The sequence below is a fragment of the Diabrotica undecimpunctata genome, chromosome 10 (assembly GCF_040954645.1).
Source record: "Diabrotica undecimpunctata isolate CICGRU chromosome 10, icDiaUnde3, whole genome shotgun sequence".
In the NCBI taxonomy this organism is placed as follows: domain Eukaryota; kingdom Metazoa; phylum Arthropoda; class Insecta; order Coleoptera; family Chrysomelidae; genus Diabrotica; species Diabrotica undecimpunctata.
Genome location: NC_092812.1, coordinates 72,974,892 through 72,998,233, shown reverse-complemented (window position 1 = coordinate 72,998,233; position 23,342 = coordinate 72,974,892). Strand labels below are relative to the sequence as shown.

General features: G+C 33.8%; 1 protein-coding gene across 4 annotated transcripts in view; it reads right to left on the bottom strand.

Annotated features, from left to right (window-relative positions):
* Positions 1–23,342, bottom strand: part of Mef2 (myocyte enhancer factor 2) — a 333,366-nt gene that overhangs the window by 265,657 nt on the left and 44,367 nt on the right. The window contains exon 1 of one of the 4 annotated variants that reach the window (XM_072546698.1): positions 11,691–11,978. The exons of the other annotated variants lie outside the window; for them this stretch is intronic. The gene's annotated coding sequence lies outside the window, so the exon portion shown is untranslated. Of the gene's footprint in view, positions 1–11,690; positions 11,979–23,342 lie in introns of those variants that run through there. 4 annotated transcript variants of the gene reach the window in all.

Below are 23,342 nucleotides of genomic sequence, written 5' to 3'. Positions count from 1 at the left end.
AGTTGTAATAATTACTATTTTTGTCCTCTCATCACGTGTCCTAACTAACTCTTAATTTTCGTCTTTTGATAGTTAATATTTTCGCTTCCTTTCCCAACCTTCTAGTTACTTACATGTTTGAAACTTTTTAATTCATGATATTCGTAGAATTCTTCTGTAACACCAACATTCAAAGGAGGCCAACTTATTTATATGCACTTGTTTTAGTGTCCACGCTTCCAAGTCACAAAGAAGAGTAGAAAACACGTAAAATCGAAGAATCCTTAGACGAAGCTCTAACCTATATCCTGACAACATAAACACTTTTTGAGTTTAATGAATGATGCACGAAATACGAATTCCAGGCAATACGATTGCTAAAAAGCTATCGACAGGAACACCTATAGGAAGAAGAAGCAGTGGCCCACCGCTAATTAGGTGGTTAAATGGAGTTGAGACCGACTTAGGGATACTAAAAATCAGAAGATGGCAACACGTCGTCAGAAACCGAACAGAATAGCGACGAATCTTAGAACAGGCCAGGATCCGCAGATGATTGTTGAGCCAAAAATGATTATGATGAATGATGCACGTGCTATTTCAATAAGTGTCTTGATTTCTTTGGTTTGGTCTACATTTGATGTAATCCACGTTACCAAGTATTTGCATGTATCTACGCTCTCAATTACAGTGTTTTCAATAATCCATTGGATGCTTTCATCTGGTGATTTAGTCATAATCATGAATTTAGTTTTCTTCAAAGTCATCTTCAGCCCGTATTCATGACAGCATACGTTAAGGCGTTATTCAAAAGTTATTAAAAAGTTCTCCATTGATAGATATACCCTCTATTGAATCTGACAACGTTTTTTTAGATGCCGCTTGACTGTAAACAATAAAGAGTAGTGAGGACAGCACGCTGTCCCACTACAGGAAAAAATTAAATCTCTCGGGATATACTGGACTAAGTTTGCTATTTCTTTTTTTAAACTGGGGTACAACGTTAAAATAATAACATTCAGTCGTATTTTCATTAAAAAATTATCTAAAAAAAAAGAAGTTAATAACTACGGGATGTACAAATTTTTCTTAAATCGCCTTTTATTATTTTTTTATTTATTGACAATAAAATTATATTACATAAATGTTATTTATAAACATTATTAAATTGTTATTTATAAAGATTTTTTTCATATACTCCTTCATCATCTATCTATCCTTTCTATCATTTTTTTAGTATTCAAAAATTATTTTTAGAACAAAAAATCGTATATTATATAATATATTATGAGAAATTATAACTTTTGTACGGCATTAGGTCGCAGGTCATTATTTTTGTATTACCTACCTAAGTTATAAGTGTCGTAAAATATGTTTGGCAAAAAAGTCCCCACCCCATTAAATAGTAGATTAAATAGTAGATTAATAGTATATTAAATAGTAGATTCTAAGTTTATCTTAACTGTGACTCACCTGTACCGATAAGAATCGATGGCATAGTCTCTAAAGTTTTTATTACATATTGTAGCATTGTTTTTATGTGAGTCAAATGGTCTCCCATCGGCTTGTAGTCTAGCTAATGCTTATGTATCTCGGGTGGTTTTAAAGGATTCACTTCTGAAGCGGCGATTCTTTTAATTCAATTTGGTTTAGAAATACTATACTACTGATATATCATTCATAATGAAAGATAATGGTATATATTTATAGCAGTTTCATCTTAATGTGTTCATAAAAGTTTCATTCATATTATAGTTTTTACGATTTCAGTCGGACAAGTACAAACTGTTCTAATTGACGATCTTTGTAAACCATGGGCATGGAAAATAAAATGAAACAATTTTTTATATAAAACCTTTATTCTTAAATTTTAGATTTTTAATATTTGTTTCAAATTTATAGAATTTTAATTCGACATTTAAGTAATACATTTTTTTTTAATTTAAAATTTTAGTTAATGGTATGTTAATGGTAAAAAGTTAATATGTAGTATGTTAATGTTTAACATTTATATGGCATCAAATTAAAATAATACTATTTGAAAACATGATAATACGTTTAGTTTAAAGTTAAGTTTCTTTGAAACAAAGCAAATTTCAGTAACCTGAACTTCTAAGAGAAAATTACAGAAAAAATAAAAAGTAGAACAAATATAAGTGCAATGGTATATTGTAAGCCTAAATTCAAAATATCTTGATCAATTTGCATAGTAGTTGAAACTTTACAAATAACACATTCTCCTTGAATTTTAGGTTTTGAAGATTGTGGGAACCAGCGAAACCAAAAGATTGAAGCCATTTGAAACGAGGCCGTCTTGGATACAACTGAGAATATATTGTCCTGATAATATAAAAAAAGGAAGGCTTATGAATAAAACATGATTAGACGACAGAAATGATCAAAAACAAAGCCTTTTTCTTGAAAATCTTTGATACAGTTATTTTTTTTTTCGTCTTTATAGAGGGAGGTCTGGAATCTTCAAAAGACATCTCAGTCCAGGACGCCGCCTGACTAACTTTAGTGCAGGATTCGTTCTTCGTACTCCCGGCGATAGTTCCCGAGGTACTTTACAATGTCCTCTCGTCGCCGAGTCTACGCCGAACGCCTACCTGCTAAATCAGACCCTCCTCTGTCATCCAGCGATCCGGAAGCGGAATGGCCGCTGTAAGGCCGGCATTACTTCCGAATCACTACCTTTATTCATTCATTCTCCATTCATACACATCCACACTCTATTCATTAGCAAGGAGGCTCCCTGTCTCGTTCCAGGTAGCGCGTAGAAGACACTTATCGCTCCTAGTTCGGCATCATTCCCAGATGGGTATTTCCTGCTTCCCCACAGTCTGACTCACGCATTCTAACTCATAAAGTGTGACCCACTTTTCTAGCTTTACCTTTCAGCATCATTCACTCTTACCTTTAGAGTTGGTCCAGCAGTCTTTCTTCCTCTTCCTTTTTCTTAATCACTGCACGGATATAGCTGTGGATGTTAGTCTAAACTAATTTATTTTCACTCATTCTCTCAATCATTTCTCTCACTGTAACAAAATTCACACCTGTCTCTCTCTCCATTCTGTTCCTTTCCACTATCCATCTGCTGCAATCTAACATCGTATGTGTCACAGTGTCTGAGTATCCACAGTATAGGCATTCATCTGTATCAGCCTTTCCGATCCTATAGAGGTAGGCCCTAAAACACCCGTGTCCTGTGAGCACCTGCGTCAGGAAATAATCCAGTCGCCTGTGGCCACAGTCCACCCAATCTCTTATGTTCGGGATCAGCATTTTCGTCCACTGTGCCACATCTTCCGTGTTGTTCCATTCTTCTTGCTATCTTTAGTTAGCTAGCAACTGCTTTTGATACATTTGGTGATAACAATATGTAATAAACAAAATATGCAAAAGATTAAACGTCATTTTTTACTTATAAACAATATATAAACAATGAAAGATTTCAATACTAAAGGTGAAGACCAATAAATTGGAAAATATGAAAATTTTTCAGAAAATTATTAAGAACTTTTCTAAAAAAAAAATAATTTCCCGTGAGAATGGGGACAATATCACGAATATTCGCTACAAAAATTTCAAAAAGTTTCACATGATAGTTATTGTAAGACTGAAATTGTTTATCCCAGAAAGCTTTTATCTACAACGGTAGTATGCGAAACCTATTGGGTCTACATACATTCTAAAAGCACCAAATTGAAGAGAAAGGCATATTATCAAATAAAATCATTTAATCATTCAATAGTTTTTGTTAAATATTGTATAATAGGTTTGCAAAAGTACTGTGCTTTTAAGCTTATAAACAATTAAAATAACTCAGACGCATCAACATGTAGAAAGTTTTTTTTTTCTCGAGATCTTGGCATTTTTACACGCATTCTAAAAAAAATACATGTCCTACGACTCTTAAAACCAGACTTAATCCTTTTTTTTTCAAAAATTCACCGGTTCTTTGTTTATAAACATTAAGAAATTTAAAAAAGCACCATTGTAAAGATTAAAAGTTTAAGTTTCGACAAAAAAATTCAAAACGATTCCTTTAAAAATGAGCCGTCCATGATGCGCCAAATATGAAGGGCTTAAACGTGATGTCATTTGTATTACTATTTCAAAAACAAAACTAATAACATCAAATTTAGAAAAGTCGCAATATCTCCGATACTAATCAACGAAAATTGATGTTTTTTTTTAAATTAGAATAGTACAACCCGAGTTTTTTGCAACTGCAAGTCATTCTTTTACACTAATTTTTGCATGAGCAGATAATTTGTTTCGGTAAAGACTCTGGTACTATTGGATCTAATATCTTGGCACTAAATGACCATTTTATGATTTCCATCCCCAATGTGTTAGATTAATTGTAAGATTAGTTATAATTATACAAAGTGTATAACAATACATTTATTTAAATTATTTATATTTGTGATGTTTTTGAGTCAAGAAAAGTAATTGTAAAAATAATAGGCATAATTCTCGAAAAATTAACACGTATAGACTTAAATTTCAAATACAATTTTTTTTTTTTGTAAAATTTATTGTTAAAGCATATCATTTATAACTATAACATATACATGTTTAAGTTAGCTATCATTTCATAATAACCCAGATAGAAAAGTGCTCATTGATAGGCCCAGATCAAGGTTCCTTAATAGCATCGATGAGGTCATAGAATATGTGATTATGGGAATACGTGCTTGGCGGAGGAAGGAGATGGATAGAGATGACTGGAGAGAAATTCTTGAGGACGCTAGGACCCACGTAGTGTTGTAAAACCAGAATGATAAAGATGATCATTTCACAATCTTTTCTACTAATAATAATAATAAGAGGAAAGTACAATTTTGCAAAATAAATATTTATTTTAAATTGAATAAACAAATTACTGTTAAAAAACAATTCACAAATTAACTAATTGAATTTTTATAATGTAACGAGGTTTATGCAACGAGGTAAACCAAATTTAAAAAAAAATCAATTTTCGTTGATAAGATCCGGAGATATTGCCACTTTTATAAATTTATGTTTTTGTTATGAAATCAGTTTTTGAAATAGTAAATTCGAGAAGTTACAAATGGTTTCACTTTAAACCCTTCATCTTTGGCGTATTATGGACGCTCATTTTTAAAAGAATCGTGTTGAATTTTTTTTGTTAAAACTTGAATTTTTAATCTTTAAAATGGTGCTTTTAGATTTCTTAATGTTGATAAACAAAGCCCCGATGAATTTTTGAAAAAAAAAGGGCTAATTCGAGTTTCAAGGATCGCATGACATTTTTTTTAATTCGTTTATACTAAGAGTTTTCCATTAACATTTATATATAGTAATAAAATAGTTTTTTTCCCAAAATCCTTAATTGTTTATAACTTTTGTAAAAGTTAACTTACACTTTTGTAATAGCTGTCAAAGCGGGAAGTTGTAGTGCTTAAGAAACCATTAAAATTTCAGCACCATCCATGGGCGTCCATATATCAAAATCCAGGGGAGGGGCAAGTCAACTCAAATTTTTATTTTGATCCATACAACTTAATAAAAACTAAAATGGCCGATTGCAAAAATGCAAAAATATAAACATGATTTACAAAGAGTAAAGAAATATCAGAAAAGTAAAAGTAATCTTAAACAAAAAATTATTAACAACATATTTTATGGTATGACTTTATACATACAAATTTTATTATACAAAATTTTTTATGTAGGAATAAAAAAATCAATTTTAAGCAAGGATGTTAAAAAATAGTAATAAAAAAAGCAGGTACTCTGAGATACGAAATGCAACACAAGCAATAGTGTAGTTTAAATAATATGTAAGTAACATAATATCTGAATTGAAAAATTTCTTTTACTAGGAAATTAAAACAAATATTCAAAACTATACTACGTTAAAAGGGTTAGGGTAGGGTGTACACCCTTCTACTACCATGCTTAGCCGAAATTGCATAAATAGTCAAATGTGTGCAATCTTCAAATACTTCGCTGGGTGCCAACTTATTTATATTTGACATTAAAAATTTGTACTATGTTGTAAACAATTGAAGAAATTTAATTAAAAATTTATTTGTTATAATTTATTATAAAAAAATTAACATTTTTTTTTCAGTTAGTATTGTATGTATTATAATTTATTGAAACGAATAATTTCCCAATAGAATCTAAAATGGTAAAATGTTAAACCCAACAAAACCTAAAAAGTAAACTTGATATTGAAGGCTAGTGCTCTGTATCGTGTGAAAATAAAAACTGAAGGTTTCTGGGCTTTTGTTCAAACTCATCTATTACTTTTTTAATAAAATTATTTCGATTGTTTTCTATTTTATTTCTATGAATGCTCATCATACATAGTCCATCTAATCTTTGTTCACTTATATGGACCTAATCCAGGTTTTAACCCTTCGAAGAGTTGAATATGATCTTTCAATCGTGCATGTAGTGGGAGGAAGGCACAGAGAAATTTCTATAGCTTGGGCTATAGCTGGGTAAAATAAGCAATGGTCTAGTAGCTCTATCATTGAAATATCTTTTACATCTAAATTGGTTTGATTTTTCCAATAATAGAGCCACAATGATGCCTGTTCTTTTAGATTAGTAATTTTGTATAAATTATTTATGATTTCTATTATTTTGGCGAGGTCTTCTTCAGTTAATTTTATTATGTTTTTGGGATGCAAGTTATACAATAACATACCAGGATTATTGTCTTCTGAAAATCTGACACCAACAGAACTAATTAAAGAATCTAGTTACGGAATAAATAATGACACTCTAAAAAAGTCTTCAGCGGAATTAACCGCATGGTTTGACCGTTGTGTTTGCTTTCTAGGAGCGATTCGTGGTTTTTCAAGGGTAATACTTAGAGATTCGGCATCATTTGTACTCTTTTCAAAAATTGTTTTAAAAGTTGTTTCCGCTTCTTGTCTGTGCTTTGTTATCATATCAAGAAATAACTGTATATGATTTTTAACTGCCTGCATATCTATTGATTTAGTTTGTAAAATGTTTACTATCGGTTCTAAGAAAGAAGAATATTTGGAAATCAAATTTAGGGAAATTATAAAAGTGGAATCAGATGTAGCACATAAAAGCTGCTGTGCTCTTGATATTGTTGAGCAATTAAATTTGTTATCTGCTATTATTGTTTCTAAAACATTTTTGATTTCAATAAAATTTTCTGAAAATATTCGAATAGATTTGTATTTTGATGGCCAGCGAGTTTCTAATCGACGTCTTAAAGTACTATCACGAAAAAATTTGATGACATCTTTAATAATTCCCACACAATTCTGAATTTCTCTAACTGTATTTAAATCATTAACAACCAGATTTAATTTGGGTGAGGCACAATGAAAAAATAATGCTTTGGGATGTTTTTCTCTAATTATTTTTTGAACACCACCCTCTTGACCAGCCATAGTCGCGCATCCATCAAATCTCAACCCCACCAAGTTTTCCACATTTAAATCAATTTTTGAAAGAAATGCTAAAATTTCAAGTGCTATTGATTTAGCATTTAATTCATTTAATGGTACGAAACCCAAAAAATGATAGGGGGGCAACTGCCCCCTCTTGCCCCCCCCCCCCCTATGGGCGCCCATGGCACCATCCATCAGTTACTTTGTAAGTTATTTAAATTGTTAATCCCAGAGGTCAGTTTTTTGTAATAACAATAATGAGACATAAAATAATAGAGATATGATAATTATACCGTATGAAAAGTGTATAAACACTTTTAAACTATTACTCGTAAACAAAATATTTTTTTCATATTTGAAAAGCTGACAATATTTACACAAAAAAAAAGTAGGGATATTTTTTTTAAATTCGCAGGTAATTTGTTTATAATAATTAAGAAACGTAATTAGTTTCATTTTAATGATAAAGACTTTACTATTTACTGTCTGTACTGACCGTAGATACTGTCTCCCCTCCAAGAGCAATTACAAAAGTGTTAAATTATGAAAATGATAATACTCTATTAATAAATTTAATAATTAAAAGTTAATTTTCACAAAAGTTATAAACAATTAGTGATTTTGCCTTATTTTGATGTTTTTAGAGCAACAAATTAATTTAAAAATTTTTAGAATGCGCCATTTTGAAGGTTTTTGAATGTATGTCTTATTATAATTAGGTATTTTTGCATATTCTGAACAAAATCTTTTACTTTTTCATAGTTTTATAATTTCCATATCTTTCATAAAAACCGTCTCGCATCCGAAATATTATTTTGCTCCTTGGACCACTCTGTGTGGGTATTAGTTGATGCCACGGTGTCCCTAATACAAAACTGTAGTGTGGCATTAGAGTGATGCCTCACTGTCCCAAGAGTACGGATAAGTGAGGCATCACTGATGCCACCCGGGGCTGAGCGTGTTAAAAAACCAAGCCGAAATTTTTGGAGAAAACGTTTAGATTTTCTTATTATATGTACATGTACGGAAAAAGTCGTCAAATAGCTGGCTATTACGATGTTCTGGGAGAAACTTATTTCCCTGGACTATAATATATCGGAGAATTTATGGCTTTTTATTTTTTGTCTATTATTCATTATTGCCATTCTAAAGTGTTCATTTTCGTTCTGTTTCTATTTTCTCAGTTGATAAGCATCAGTTTCTTAGCAGTAAGCATCATAAGGTCCATATTATTCATCAAAAGTTAACAGTGGCAATTAAGAGTCATTGTGATTAGGCCAGTCCATGAGAATTGTATACCAACGTTTATAGCGGTACAATTTTTAATCACGAATTCAACTTGAATATTTTTAAATAGAGATTTCTTGTTAATGATACCGATTAAATTACCGCCTGAAAGGGAACACATAATCTGATACCCGTATTACGTTATAACTCTTACAAACTTTGTACAACTTACGGGTTCTGAGAAAAGTAATATGCTTGATAACAACAGCACTTGCGTTCATTTTTTTCTATATTAAAAATTCACAGTTAAAGTTAAATGTATTTAGTATATTCACGATATGACAGTAGACGAGTTAACTGTTCAATATAGGCCTAAAAAATTATCCCACATCTTAAATTAAAAAAAAACATCTTTATTCCAAGTTTTGGGCACTTGTTTTAGCATCAAATCCATATTTCATTGAGCGTCCTACAATTTTTCTTCCTTTTGCTTAGAATTGTTTAGTTAGTGAATGTTTGTCCTCTATTTATTTTATTCATATATTCGACATAAAACTAACATCAATAAGTATATCGTCGACAAACGATCATTAAAATACGTGCTATCTAGACAGATTCTTCCCAGATCTTAGCAAACGATAACAATATGAACAGTAGTAGAAATTACAGAGCTACAGCTTAACAACTGACAAGAAATTTATTTACCTAGAACTGATCTTGAAAAGAACTTTAACGGAGTGCATTTTTGAGAAAGGAGTGAATTTGTTCCTATGCAAAAAAAAACAGGAAACACGCCATTTTTCTTTTTTTCCCCATAACTTTTTTCCCCTGGGATATAGGTATAGGCATTGGTTTACACAAAAAAAATGTATCCTTCTTCAAAATGACGTTTGGTAAAAGTATTTGGGGTTTATAGTATCCCAGATACCATTCTTCAAAGTTCAGCACTCACACCATTTTTTGACCATTTTCTTCGTTGAACATTATTCTATAACTTTTGGATAGGTACGCATTTTTAGGTATATGCAGTGGTACATTTAATTGAAAGAAAAATGAATTACCTTTAAAATGGTCTATAGTAGAAGGGTTTAGAAATAATTTTAAGCAAGTTTTACGGTTATTTTTTAAATTTTCATTATAACTTTTTTTTCTTGTACATTTAGGTATATGCATTACCAAATAAAAAAGAAAGCTTATTTTCTGTACTTTAAAATAGTGTATTGTAAAATATTCTAGGACTAACGGTCACCAAAATATGGTTCGTCAAATTATAATATTTGCAACGGTTTGTATATACCTAAATGAACAAGTAAAGAATACTCCAGTTGCAGAGATCGGAGACGAAAATGCCACTGTACCTCTAAAAATCATACGAACAAGCTGAATTTTGCTGAGAATGTCAATTTTGAGACCCCAAAAAAGATGTAAAAAAGTTTGCCACTCCTACCCCTGGGCTTCCACCTAAAACCGCCCCTAGTAGGAGGGAGGAAAGGGGAAACATCGATTTACCAAGCATCTCTATACCGTAGAAAAAATATTTCAAACAAGAAATTAGCTGAGATAACGTTGAACAAAAATGTTTATTAGCACTTTTTCTGTAGAATGAACCGTTCTCTCAGATAAAACGCTTGAAGCGGGCGGCGATTTTAAATGTGTTACGCGTGCGAATTCAATTTTTTAATAAAATTTGTATCAACTCGACGGTAAAAATTCGATAGCTTTTTATTAGAGTGTCCTATGGACAAAAATTAAAATAGGTTTTAAATATGAAGAGTGCAGCTTTCGTACGCAATTTTTGCTTTTTGCCGGAAATAGCAAAAATCGTTAAAAGTAGAAAACTTTGAAAACTCTTGCTTAAAATTAGTCTTCTACAGTAGACAATTTTAAATGTAATTATTTTTTGTTTCTATTTAACGTAACATTGCATATACCTAAAACTGCGTAGAAAAGAGTTATAGAACAATTTTTGAGAAAAAATAGAAAAAAATGGCCCAAAAATGGTGTGAGTGGCGAAATTTGAAAAATTGTATTTCAGATACTGTGAATCTTAAAGATTTATACCAAAATGTCATTTTGAAGAGGAAGGATAAAAGTTTTTTTCTGTAAAGTAATGCCTATACGCCTTCGTTTTTTGAATATATTTTTGTCAAAAAAAAAAAATTTTAACTTTAATTTCGATAGGAAATTTAATTTTGAACAACTTTTCTGTAGATGTAGATGTACGAAAACTGCATAGAAATGCACCCTAGTGCATAGGGACAAATTCACCCCTTTCTCAAAAACTCACTCCTTTAAATAGTAGCACTCCGCGGTTTTTTCATATTTGGGAGTCCATTGACCACGTCAAACAAAAAACCCCGTTAATGTTGTAGTTAATTTCTAAAGTACATAATCAATAGCCTATTAAGTAGGATTCTGATGTAGTTTTCAATTTTGGAGCATCAGAAATGGGAATATATATTAGAACAATTAAAGTTAATTATATCAGCTTTTTAGAATTAGGACAACTATGCGTATGTCATATATTGATTGTTTTGAAACCGTTTTCATGTGACATGGAATTAAACCACAACTTTTATTACAATCAATTGACGGAGCAAAATGAAGTAGCAACTTTTGACAACAGTTTATCAGTTGTCTTAGTTTTAGAAGGTGACGGTTTATAGACGAATAATGGATATAGACAAAATGAAGTTAAAATACCACAGTCAAATGATAAATCAAACCATTTTGTTAAAATGTTGCTACTATTATAGATTTTTTATGTGCTTATAAACATTTGAAAAATATATTGTAGTGTAATAGGAAAAGCATTTTGCTATATATAGATGTGTTGGTTTTATTTTTTATGCTAGCATTGGGTGACTGAATTTTCCCATTTTAAGGTTATACGTAAGGACTGGCCTAAAGGAGTATATCTTATAAATTTTAAAAATGAGCAGTTGCTGGTTTGGTATTGAACTTACGATAAACCTGATCAAACGAAATTATTTCTTAAACGATAAATGACTTTGAGGACTTGTCTCTGGTCAGTTTTAACTTAAGTTGTGCACAAATCCATATGTTTACCTTTCGTGTTTAGTTTATTAACGGTTATCCTTGCAACTTTCGATATGAAAAAGTGCTATTCTTTGCGATAGAGGAGAACTGAGTAGAACTCTGCGGCTGTATGTGGGAGTGGCAGCAGTAGCCTTTCTTATACACTGCTTTGATTTGTTGTGTAAGCACCTAAACCGTGATGTGAACAACACTCGCGTAGCTTTCTGGAGAAAGCAATTATATTTTGCCATTTTGAGCACTGTTTCAGTATCGCGGCCTAAAATCAAAAAAATTCCACCGATATTCTGCGACGGACCGATTCCCACTAACCAAACCAGATCTCCTCATCAACGCTCAAAATACAAGTTTTATTTCAGTACTCCCATAGCACAGCTTTTTGAGTATTTTTGACCTGACGAAGTTGCACACAGCAATGCCCGAACAATTTTTAATTTTAATTATAGACATAAACAAACAAAAATATCTATCTATACATAGATTCGCGGTAAACTTAGTCAAACGGCTCCATCAAACTCGCATCCAGCTGCTGATTGTGCCCACCAACACGGTACACCAAACTCTGATTAACAGGACCGGCACGAGATCGTTGTAAAGATCTTGGGTTATCTAGGGAACCGTAAATAAACTTTCTTAGTATAGTAGTAGAACCGCAAATCTTATAGTGTCATGTTTTAGCAGTGGCTTTATAGGAGCGATCTGCCGATTTTTAAGTCCCGGTAAACGAAATGTTTTCTTTTTAATTTGACCACAAAAGATGAGGATTTGGAAGGTAAAATAATAAATTGATAAATAAAGTTGTTAATCATGAAAAATGATTATTTATTGATTAATAGATGTCGTATTATGTTTCGACAATAAAAAAATTTTATTTTGTAAATTTAAGGCTCAAGAATTAATGTTTTTCATCATTTGATTAATAATAGTCTTGGAATTAGATTTAATGCCAGACAGTTTATTTCGTAATCTGGAGATACACCTAGTCTAGTTATGAGTTTTATGTATTTATATTTCTAGTTATGAGTTGAGATTTGTATTGAGCTAAAATAAGCTAAAATGGTATAGGCATGAGCTAAAATAAGCTGGACCAGCAGAACTACGAATGAAGAAGTATAAGAGCAATGAACACAGCCCTCATCTGGTCAATGCTATCAAAATTAGAAAGACGTCATATCTAGAACACATAATGCGCCATAGGAAATTTGAGCAGCTACAGGTAATATTAGAAGGCAAGATTGAAGGTAAAAGGGGCATAGAACGAAAGAAAAAATCATGGCTACGAAACATCAGAGATTGGACCCACACAAGAGGAAATGAATTAATTCATCAAGCCCAGAACAGAGAGAAATTTGCCATATTGATCGCCAACCTCAACAGAGAAGGCATTTAGGAGGAGGAGGATGAGCTAAAATTACAGTTCCACATCAGTAAGACGACATGATTCATAGGTTTGATTCCTGCAGAATAGTCGTCCTTTAAGGCCGATCCAAAAGGAATTCAGTTGCACTAATTATATATAATGTCGGTTTACAACGTTCTTTGACGTCTTCCGATTTCCAATCTCCATCTCATTCTATCGTTCCATAGATCGTCCTCCAGTTCTCTTTCTCTGATTTCTTTATCAACTCCTTCTCTCCAACTTCTTCTAGGCCTTCCTGGTCTCCGCCTACCTCTAGGTTGCCATTCAAGAATTTGTCTTGGTATTCTATTCTCCGGCATTCTCCTTACGTGTCCGTACCATCTGAGTTGTGTCGTTTTGATGTCATCAACAATATTATGTGCCCCCATGATTTCTCGGACTCTCTCGTTTGTTACTCAGTGGCACTAATTCAAAGGTGTAATTCAGATATTCAAACTCTTAATATGGTTTAAATTGTCAGATTCCGGCACAGAAAACATTGATCGCTTTGTTTGGGCTCCTTCACTTAATAGAGGGAGCATTCGATTACACATCCTACAAAGAAATCACAAAGGCGATTCGGCTGAGATGAAAAGAGGAAGCAAACTGTAGGTGCATAGCATGCCTAAGAGCCGTATGATCGTTACTGGGAAATAAAGTATCAGCACAAGCTTAAAACTACCTAGCTTTTGATAGAGGGAGTCTGATCTCTCTTGTGGAATCTGATCATAGATGAGTCTTGTGGAACCTGGTCATCTTAGCCCATGGCAAATTGATGAAACAGGCTCTGACTGTACTCTGAAACAGGATGGAATTCAAATGTAGGGCTTAACATAAGTCCCCAGAAGTCCAAAATCATGAAATATATCAGAAGGAGGAATTTAGAGGGATTAGGTACTCTGAAAATTGGGTGATTCTCTGAAAATAATCTCAGGTGATTTGAGGAAACTAGCAATATTTATTTGTTGCTCTAGATGTTTTAATGAGTTTTGGCATACTTCAAAATCTAAACACTAATTTTCCGGATGTTTTCTCCTCGTATATTAAATACCCTGAGCCTTGGCTGATCGATTTAACAGTCTGTGATACATCTCTGACCTATTTCTTTAAATCCAGTACAAACAATTCTCTGATTCGGCTTAAGTTCAAAGACCTCTTAGAAAAGTACCCCGATCACTATAAAATCTGCACAGATGCATCTAAGTCCGAAGACGAAGTGAGATCAATCGTTGCTTCACAGAAGTCTAGAGCTACCTTCACAAAAGTCCTGATCGTACGTATCCTGAACATATTCCCTTAGCTCTCTAAACTCATTAAAACATATTTTCCCTGAACAACCTTTTGAAAAGTTACTAAAATATCAGCTTTCCCAAGCTCATCAACATGGAAGGAGAGTTCAATTTTTGTGGATCCCTCACACGTCGGAATAACGGGAAACGAAGGAGATGGTAGGACTGCACGACAGGCAATTTTAATCGATCATTCGGAGCCTATAGACAAGTGTGTTTCCAGTGACTTAAAAGCTTATTTTAAAAATAAAGGGTTGTGCTCGTGGAGAAATGAGTGGTCCAAATTTTTTTTTTTTATATAGCCCTTTTTCTATCCGAATTGTCGAATAAAGGCCTCTCCCATTTCTCGCCATTCATCCCTGTTGTGTGCTAGGCGTTTCCACATTGGTCCTGCGACTCTTTTGATATCGTCGCTCCAGCGCATTTGAGGTCTTCCTCTTGGTCTCTTCGCATCGTACGGTCGCCAGTTTCCGACTTCTTTGTTCCATCTACCATCTTCGAGACGTTCGTTGTGTCCAGCCCATTTCCATTTTAATTTAGCTGCTTGTTTCGCGGCATCCTTTATTTTTGTTTTGTTCCGGATTGCTTCGTTCGTTTGCCGATCTATTAGTGAGATACCAAGCATCTGTCGTTCCATGGCTCGCTGAGTTTTTCGAATCTTGTCCATGTTCTTTTTTGTGAATGTCCAGGTTTGATCTCCGTAAGTGAGAACGGGAAGGATACAAGAATTCGAAGCTGAATAAACTCAAAAATAATGTTTCTCAGTGGATTCCATCGTCGCTTAACAGTAAAATGCGTGCACATCTGCCCTCCCCATACTGAAACCATCATTCACTGGAATATCTTTCCAGGTGGCTCCAAAAACATAGTTAATTGATCTCTTTATGTGGTTTAAAAAAGGAAAAAGGATTTTGGAAAAACTTTGTAGGAAAAAATAGAGTATTTGGAATGTTTATTTAAGAGCTACTACAAATAAAATAATAACCTTGAATGGAGAAATTATTGTGAAAGTACCTAGGATCGATATTACAGAGTAATACGGAAATAGATGGACATGCCTGTGGTAGAATTAGGGTGAAATAGATAAAGTGGAAGAAGTGCCGTATTGTGTGACAGAAAGAAAATAACTATCATGACAGAAAACTACTACCAAACATTATACGAGTCAAAAAGCAAAATCGCTACCAAGTAAAGACGAAAAATAGTAAAAAAATGTTGGATCTGAAGATATACCAGATATAACAAAGGACGAAATAAGAAACGCAATGAGCACTATGAAAACTATAGACCAATTAACCTGTTATCAGTTTTGTAGAAGCTGTTTGTAAAGATAATTACATTGCGACTAAGAAACAAACTGGATAGTTATCAGCCACGAGACCAGGCAGAACAGGATATAGCACCATAGATCATATACAAGTAATAAGAACATCAACCAAGAAATCAAACGAATGCAATATAACACTCTGGATAGATAGCTATGGTAGATAACGAGAAGGCATTTGACTCCAACAAAAATTTCTTCTTCTTATTGCGCCGTCTCCTTTCGAAGGTTGGCTATCCAAATGGTAATTGTGGCTTTGGAAATTGCTGCACAAAAGATTTCTGTGGAAGAGCGGTCAGGTCTTTCAGACACCAGTTCTGGCGTCTTCCAACTGAGCTTTTAGCCTGCACTTTACATTCCAATATGAAAAATTTGGGCAATCCTTAATGCCTTAAGCAACAATACAGTTGATGACCGATATACCAAAATTAATAAGTATATATATGGCAATGCAACATCTTCGGTAAAAACAGAAGCAAAAACAGGGAAATATAGAACCACAGAGTCAGGTTAGACAAGGAAATTCTATCTCACCCAAGCTATTTACTTTAGATCTAGAAGATATGTTTCGAACTTAAGAATGGGCAAATAAATGAGTGCCGATGGACGGCGAAAACTTGAACCATCTGAGATTCGCCGATGGTGTTGCGTTAATAGCAAAAGACAGAGAAGAATTGCAGGAGATGCTATTAGACCTAACACTGCCTGGGGTAATTGCAGAGTGGATTGAGTAGCTCTGAGGTTACCACAGCCGGTCACAAACCCGGATAAAATGTGGAGGGTGATTGGCAAGGTTAGCAACCTACCAATGCTATAAACAAAAACTGCTCAAAGAAACAATGTACAGCCTCGGAACCTGATTTATACTATGAAGACGGCCACGGCAAGAAATAGGACAAGCGAAAAATATCCAAAACTCAGATGAGAATTGCTACATGGAATATCAGATCGCTCAACTCAAAGGACCAAGAAATAATCTAAGTCATGACATTTGCGCTCTACAGGAAACGAAAAAAGATAATCAAAATTACTTGAATACATATGTACTAATCTACAGTGGAGTAGTAAAAGAAAACAGGGCCAAAGAAGGTGTAGCCTTACTAATACACCAAAGGTACCAAAATCACATCAGAGTGTCAATACATATCAAAAAGGATTGCAACAGAAACGATAAGAATGGAGAAGGAAGACCTGAACATCATTGGAGTATACGACCTAGAAAATAACAAGCCTCAAAACAAAGAAAACGTTTTATGACGAATTATAACAAGTAGTAGATCAAGTCAGGGGGAAGATGTGGAAGACAAAATGTGAAGAAAAGAAGAAAGCCTTTTTACAATAATACAGAACACAACAAACACAACAGACATACAACCACTATAAACGAATCAGAAATGAAACGAATACTTTAGTTCGACAGATCAAGCATCCTAATACCTCCCTTCAAAAATAGAGACAAATCGGACCCGGAAAATGACAGAGGAATTAATTTATTAAACACAACACTAAAATTAGCAATCAGAGTGATAACAAATAAACTGAATGAAATTATTTGTAACACTAGCAGAAGAACAACAAGGTTTTGAGTCGGCAAGATCATGTATCCACGCTATATTTATAATGAGGCAAGTGCAAGAGAAATCATTAGAATACAACAAACTGACATATCTATGTTTCGTGGACCTTAAGAAGGCATTTGACCGGGTCAAATTAAAAGACGTTATCCATTTATTATATGCAAGAGAGATACCTCTAGGAATAATTAAAACGATCGAAATTATCTACCAAAACAACACAACAAAAGTAACAGTAGAAGAACTGACCCTATTGAAGCTGGCAATGGGATAAGACAGGCACATTCCCTTAGTCCTCTATTGTTCAACCTGATTATGGATGAAATAATAAAAAAAATAAGACACAAGGATACCAAATGGGAGAAAAATAACTTAAAATAATCTGCTATGCAGACGACGCAATACTATTCTCTCAAAGTGAAGATGATTTATAACGTATGCTGCACTAATTTAATATAATGGCCAGTAAATTTAATACTTTAACTTCTCCAAAAAAGAAAAAATGCATGGTTATAACAGCAAATTTACTAAGATGTAAATTGGAGCTTGAAAGTCAGATAATAGATTAAGTAATATCTAGGTATCACATTATCTAGCTATGGAAAGCTCGAAATCCAAGTGGAAGATCAAGTGAATAGAGCAAGCAGAGCCGCAGGTTGCCTGAATTAAACAATATGGAAAAATAAAAATATCAAGAAAGAAATGAAAGTCAGAATTTACAAAACAGTCATCAGACCAATAATGACATACGCGGCAGAAACACGACCTGACACAGAGAGGACAAAAAGGATGTTAGAAACAGCAGAGATGAAACACTTGAAAAACTGAAAAATGGATGATAAAACACTATGGGACAGAGCTAGAAGTACAGATATACGACGTAGATACAAGGTGGAGAACATCAAGCACTGGGTAAGAAATAAAAGAGTAGAATGGAACGATCATATAAGCCGAATGACAATAAATAGAATAGTAAAGACAGCAAAAAACGGTTCCTCAATAGGAAAACGATCAGTAGGAAGACCACTAAAACGATGGAACGACAACTTACTGGAAGCACATTGAAAAACAGACAGAGTCATGTCTACATAACAAGAAGAAGCTATTAGACCTAAATACAAATTCAAAAGAAATAGGATTAAAAACAAATCTAGCAAAAACTAAATATTTAACAAACGAATCTCTAGATATAACTGAGGATATAACTCTGGAGAATAATAATAGTGAAAATGTTGAGTCGTATATATACTTAGGACAAAAAGTCGAACTAATAAAACTTAATCTAAAGGCTGATTTAAATAGATGTTCCTAAGCACGGGCATTTGGAAGATTATAAACAGTATTTAAATCAAGCTTACCAGGTACATTAAAGGCAAAAACTTTCGATCAGTAGTTCGATCAGATAGGATCTTAATAACAAGAAAGTACACAAACTGTAAGTGACTCAGAGGGCTATGGAACGGAGAATGCTTAACATTAAGTTCAGCGATCGCAAATTTAAATCCAGAAATAAGACGATCAAAAGTAATAGATGTAATACAGAAGATTGTCATGTTAAACTGGTACTGGGCAGGACACGTAGGAAGAATGGAAGACAACCATTGAATGAAGCGAATTGTTGAATGACGACCAAGAGCAAATACGAGAAGTAGAGGCAGACCTCAAACCAGAAGGACTGATGACATCAAGCGAATGGCTGGTCACGAATGGATGCAAAAAATAATAAACAGACATAATTGGACACAACTAAGGGAGGCGTACATTCGACGATGGATGGAATAGCTGTTAATGATGCTGATTTGGAGTAGAGTATATGTTTATACCTAAAAAAATATCAACACGAAACAATTAAAATTCACGGTCGATCGTTTTCAATCAACACCAAGCATGAACTTATTTCGCAAGCAACAATGTTCCCCACCTTAGACTGATAAAGACAAAATAATAACAAGATAAAATACGGCCTCCGTAGACCATATTTCTAGACTGTCTATAGACGGTTTCAAGACCAATCCTGTAATATTTAATATGTACTAGACCTAAAACAATACAAATAGGTAATTCAATGTGTGGGCAAGTATTAACTGAGTAGCCAGATAAAGCGTTACTCGTAAATGTATATAAAATGAAAACTATATTGAACAAATATTCTCCAAACAAGAGTACAAACTTTTTAATGAATTTCGAATCCGTGTAGTTCATGTAGAAGTAACATTTATGAGTATTAAAACAAACAATAAAGCATCACGTGGTAAATTGTTGTATACGAAAACCCACCTACTTGTTAAATCCCATAATTAACTAACTTTTAAACAGCAGGTCTACAACAGAGTAGGAGTTATAGTTAATATTTAATTTTTAACGCACATGACAAATATTCAATTCAAAACATATCAAACTTTCAGGAACTATGTTTGATTAATTTTATGGCACAACGTTTCTACCGAACTTAGCAATCTCGTAATTAAAAAAGAAAACCTTTGATGTTGCTGGAACAATACGACAGACACAATATAAATAAGACAGACTTTAATAACTAGCGAATCCATACAAGAACTAGTAATTTCGTTCCCAGTATCTGATAAAATTAATTTTACTGATGTAATCTTAAAGAAGAAGATTGTATAATAAGAACTGTTCTCTTTAAAAGGTAAAAAACTTAACTTATGAAAACAATTATTTAGGTATGTTATTGCAATAGCAGTAACATAATGATAAGGAGAGACAATATTAACTTTTATAAAAGTTTATGGATCGAAATAAGTAGCTCTCTCAACAAAGAGATACTTAATGACGATTTTAAAAAATAAATACCATTTAGAGGAGTTGAATCTGCTATAAAAGTTATTCTTTTTTCTTTCTAGTTTTCTGGAAACCGATAGTAAAACTTCCTTCTTTAGTTTCCGCCTCCCGTGGCATAAACGTCACCGTAGAGGTCGACGAGAATGTTGCGAATGAGTTGCTGAAAAAGGAACGAATGAAGATTGGCTTTGTAGCTTGCCTTGTATGGGAGAAAGTGCCTATCCTGCGATGCTATAGATATCAAGCCTATGTACATACCAGGAAGAGCGCAAGGGATGCTGGGGATGTGGCCAAAAAGGGCACATTCTTAAGGACTGCACGGCCAAGATACAAGTGTTGCGCGAACTGCAATGTAAGGGGTCACTTAAGGCTCCACGGAAGTGGAGCCTAAAGAGGCGCGTATCCTCCTCTCGACATGACAACGAATTGCGGTACTGACCTGAGGGTTCCCCAGACCAATGTGAACAGGGCGGGACTGTCAGATATGATCTCGTGGCAGCGGAACCCAACCTCACGTTGGTCAGGAATCAGATGGTCAGGGACTGGTTTGTGGATGACGCCTGTGTCGTCGGTTTGCATATCTGCAATCGAAAATTAAGAGTATATGGAATTGATGCTCATACGGGCTATATATCGGTGAGAATTGAGAGACTGAATCTGGTCTGCTACTATATTTCACAGAATATAGTGATAGATGAGTACGAGAATAGGTTATGCAATTATGGAAGAGGACTGGGTAACTAATGCGTGGTGCTCGGCGACTTCAACGCAAAATCTGCAGAATGTGGCTTGCCGATCACTGGCACTCGGGGTCAAATGTTAATGGAATGGATCGGGCACTAGATCTAGTGGTTTTAAACACAGGTTTGGAGCCAACATTTATGAGAGGCGATTTCAGATCGTACCTCGACGTCACCCTCGCTACGCAGGAAGCCGCCCGATGTGACAAGGACTGGGTAGTACTGGCGGAGTATACCGGCACGGAACATCAATTCATCGGCTTCTCGATTAGCAAGACGGGGGACGTTGAGAGGTAGATCCAAACCTTGCCTGTCGAGGTGCCGGGGATATCGTAACTTTGAATTAAGTTAATTCTTTTACCAACCAATATTTTAAAATCTAATCCGTACTACTAATAGTCGTAGTACCGAAAAACTGACGCACTTGAAATTGAAGCCTTGCTTGGTATACGTATTCTTGCTGGAGTACAGAAATCAAATAAATTAAATGTAAACGATCTTTTTTTTACCAATGTGAACCCCCTGAAAGGTTTAGACTGCTTTTCCCTTCAGCGATTTTAATTTCTATTGAATTCGATGATCTGACTACCAGGGCAGATAGGAATCTTCTTGATAAACTCGCTCCTATTAGACCTTTTTGAATTAATTGTAAAAAACTGTGAGTCAAATGTTTCGTTGTCAAAATACGTAACTATAGATGACACGCTACCCGGCTTCAGAGGCAAATGTTCGTTCGGCAATTTATTGTCGCGATTTATTTAAAATGTCGCGACTTCACTGTAGAATCTGTTCAAAAGCACCAATAAACCTTTTTAAAAAACAAAAATTAAGGCTCTTTTTTATACTTTTTTAACATAAAGTTTTGCTTTTCCCTTCATTTTGAATCGAACGGCTAGTACGATTTTTATAGATTTTGGTGTGTAAGGGTCTTGTGATGCGGCAGATATGATAATGAAATTTTCATTGTTGTCAGATTTTTCCTTTTTCTGAAAATTTAATGAACTTTCTTATTTCAATTGGATCACCCTGTACATTTTTTGCTTTTTGAAGTTCTTAAGAAATAGTGCCATAATTTCGCAGTTATTGCTACATTTACATTATCTTCGCCGAAGTTAAAATAATACATTTAGATGGCTATCTATGACTGTTACAGTAACAACTTTGACGTTTCAATAAATTATTATTGTTGGTGTATATTTAATACCTTTAATAATTTATATCCTAACCGAATTCAAATGACAAGATCTACTGTCAGTAAATCAGTAAAAAAGTTTAACGAAACTGATTCAGTAGAAGAAAAACTAGAAAACCTACAAATAGAAAAACTACATCCACTGAAAACAAATCTTTAGATGTTTTTGTCCTGTTAGAAAACAATCCACACTTGAGTACTATACAAATATCCAGGGAACTTGAGATTTTGCAAACATCCGTAATGAAAATTTTATGTGAAAATAAATTCCAACCATACAAAATAAGCTTAGTTCAGGAGTTGCGAGATGATTGTTTCGATAGACCTGAAGAGTTCGCAGATATATTGATGGGAAAATGTCATAATCAAAACGATCAAATTTTTTTAAGTACTTAATATTATGTTTTGCGATGAGGCTACTTTTTTAATTAATGGAAACGTAAATCGGCATAACTGTAGATACTGGTCATGTTACAATCCTCGTTGATGCGTAAATACCACAAACAGTATCAAGAAAAACTTAATGTAGGCGACAAAATAATTGGTCCCTTTTATATTGAGGAAAACTTAAATGATCCGGCGTAACTAGATTTATTGGAAAATAGTGTTAAGCCTCGATCATTTCCAAATCCAAGTAAGTATTTTCAATGACATTTTACTGTAGGACTTTCATTATTCGAAACTTTCAGACAATAACCGTAAACGACAATATTTGGCTGCAACAGGATGGTGCTGTACCTACTTCAATATGCGCGTGTGGTGAGGAAATATCTAAATAATGTGTTACCCAGAAGATGGATTGAAAGGCGTGGTTTTATCGAATGGCCCCCGCGATCAGCCAACATCAATATTTTAGACAATTTCCTATAGGGTCCCTTAAAAAACATCGTTTATAAAACAAAAACCGCCAATATTCAGGAATTCAAAGATAAAATTACCACAGATTTAAGAAAAATTGAACAGTCAGGGATGTTATAACATTGATTATTAATTAATAATATGCTGTAATTGCCGTTACTGGTTTTCTAAAAATTCTTAATTTTTGTACTACTCAAATATTGACATACCTCTAACATGAATTTGTTTTCAGTTGCTGTAGGTTTTCTGTACTATGATTTGGATAAATCATTTACTACACTACACACTCACACACACACACACACACACACACACACACACACACACACACACACACACACAATTTTAAATCGCGACATTTTAACACTCCAAAATCAGTATTATTTTGCTCGTTCAATTTTTGAATTTTCGCAAAAAGGACATGATTATCCTCGTTAGGGGACGGCACAATTTTTGTCTCCAGTTTTAAGTACTAAAGAACAAATA